This window comes from Penaeus monodon, chromosome 42 (genome assembly GCF_015228065.2).
Source record: "Penaeus monodon isolate SGIC_2016 chromosome 42, NSTDA_Pmon_1, whole genome shotgun sequence".
Lineage (NCBI taxonomy): Eukaryota > Metazoa > Arthropoda > Malacostraca > Decapoda > Penaeidae > Penaeus > Penaeus monodon.
In genome coordinates this window covers 21717294-21719793 of record NC_051427.1, presented here as the reverse complement: position 1 = coordinate 21719793, position 2500 = coordinate 21717294, and the positions used below count along the sequence as shown (strand labels likewise).

The 2500-nt window shown below is 55.4% G+C and overlaps 1 protein-coding gene across 1 annotated transcript in view; it reads right to left on the bottom strand.

Annotated features, from left to right (window-relative positions):
• Window positions 1-2085, bottom strand: part of LOC119599201 — a 31271-nt gene extending 29186 nt beyond the window's left edge. Inside the window, exon 1 of the mRNA XM_037948945.1 lies at window positions 1-2085. This exon is cut by the window's left edge and continues 268 nt beyond it. The gene's annotated coding sequence lies outside the window, so the exon portion shown is untranslated.
• Window positions 2086-2500: the final 415 nt, after the last annotated feature.

Sequence of the window (2500 nt, the reverse complement as noted above, 5' to 3'; positions counted from 1 at the left end):
GGGGTGAAAGGGGACACAAGCCTAAGCGAGATTGTACCGATCGTGAATAGAACAAAAAATGAATAAAGGATCTGCTTATGCAACTCTTCCGGACACGCCCTTTGGGGAAGCAGAAAACGAGCCAGCACTTCTTCCCGCCGGGTTTTGCATCCCTTGCCCTGTCTGCTTTGGCGCCGAAATGGTCTTCGAGTGTGGAAGGATAGTGGCGATGGGACTGCAGGGGGAGACGTGGTTTTTTATATTTTTGGAAACTTGGATTAATGGCAATTCGGGTAGTATTTCAGTAATTATTAATTCCGTTATTAGCAATTCGATTACTGACAATTGGGTAATTAGTAATCCGGTTATTAGCAAATCGGTAATTAGTTATGCAGTTATTAGCAATTCACTCTTCCTGACTCTCTGTGGGTCGGGGTGTTACTGGATCGTCCTGCTTGTGGAAGCCCTCTGCTGAAAACTGTTATTCCGAATCTGAGGAAGACCATATATTGTCCAGTGAGTTCGCTGTCCCGATGGCTGTGGACTTGAGCGCATCAAGACACCAGTGCGAGCGGTTTTAACTGAGCGGCTGTTGAGAACCAGCATCCGATTTTCAAGACTTATTTTGGCACTTCGTTCCGTTAATACTGATATGAATACTTTACAAGGCAAAGCGAGATAGTTTAACTGAGTATTAGGTATACACCAATCGCACGAGTATCACATGTTACGAGTTCTGAGGGTTTCTCTCTGTTGCACCACATGCAGAGTTTTGCATTCACTCACTCTCATGCCAGACCAGTCGCTGTCATATTCTGCTCGGATTTATCATGATAGGAATTTGGCACTTGTTCAGCTCCAAGCACAGGACTCCACCCGGTGGCTTCCGCTCCCTTTATCAACACTTTTCGAATCTCTCCGTCGCTGTCGTCACGCTTCGTCCGCGCTGCGTCACTGTCTCTGTCCTCATTTCTCTTCCGCGGGCGTGGGCGGCGCAGGAGGAGGAGAGCACAGGGCGAGGCTGCGGGTCCCTGGGCCGAGGGGTCAGGGAGCGGCGTCGGGCCTTCGGCGTGCTTGGTCCGGCGGCGGCGAGGAACAACAGGTCGGCGTCGGCCGTGTCGGGCGGCTGCTCTCGTCACGTGATCTGACCCGGGCGGCGCTGGGGCTCCGCTCGTCACTTCCAGCTGCTGCGTGTGCGTGGCGCGGGCGGGGGGGCGGAGGGGGGCCCTGGCGACGTGGTCCTTGCGCAACTGGTGTCACGGCGCGCATTCAGACTCGGGGGAGCGTGGGGGGGGCGGAGGGCAGCGCATTCAGTCGCCGGCCGTCGTCCACTACGTCAGCGGGAGCATGGAGGGGCGGGGCGGGGCGGCGTGGACCTCCGGGGGACGTCGGCGGGCTCAGCAGGTCGTCGGGACGCGCCGTGAGGAAGCCAGTGACCGGGCGAAGGGAGACACTTCCCAGGTGTCGCGCTGCCAAGGGCGTTCGGCTCACCCTGACGCCTCCGTCGCTTGCGTACCCTCACCAGCCCTCGAGGGCGTCCTCCTCACGCGCGGATCGAGCTCGTCGCGGGCGAGCGAGGGCGTCCGGACGACCCTCCCGGAGGAACTCTCCGGTCCCGGCGCCCGGACGCAGCCGGAGCCGAGGGCTGAGCGACAGCGGGCGACCTAACCAGCCGACCAGACGAGTCTCGCCGCCCTCTGACCTCTGCCCGCGGCTCGCTGACCCTGACCTCGAGCTCACTGACCCGGCCAGGATCCTCTTTCAGCCTGATAGCCTCTGACCCGACTTGAAGAGCCCTGCGGCGTGCGCTGCGACCTCCCTGGGAGGCGAAGGGCGGGGCGGAGGCGGGCGGCGGGGCTGCTGAACGAGCTGAGAGTTTGGGCGGCCGGGGGCGTGGGCGTGGGCGGGGGTCCGGCTCATAAGGGGAGAGCGCGCCCGCACTTCACGTCATGCACGAGCTCAAACTGCATGGCTGAAAGGAGAAATGAGCAGGTTAATTCCTCTGCTGTCGAGTTGAGGGATTATACAACGCTTAAAAGGAAAGAAAATGCAGGAAATGTCACTGGAAAAATTGTGACGAACAGAAACACACACACGCCCATACATACACACACACATACCCATCCACCTCCGCACACGCACGCACGCACACACAAACAAACACACACACACACACACACACACACACACACACACACACACACACACACACACACACACACACATGGAAATGAATGGAAATGATAAAATCAAATGACAGTAAAATAAAACAATAAGCGTAAAATGATGAGAAAAAAATAAACGGATAACGAACACATTTATTTTCATTTTTGCGCTTACGGGCCTTTTGCCATTCCCTTAGCCTTTGAATTCCGCCCTTAAGCTCCTTGAGTCTCGCCCTTAGGATGCCCGTTTTGCACGCAAAACACTTCCCAGATTAATGAGAAAAATTTAAATATTATTTTTAAAAAAACAATTTTTACTCTCTTTCGGTTATTCCCTTTTTCTTTCTTTCTCTTTC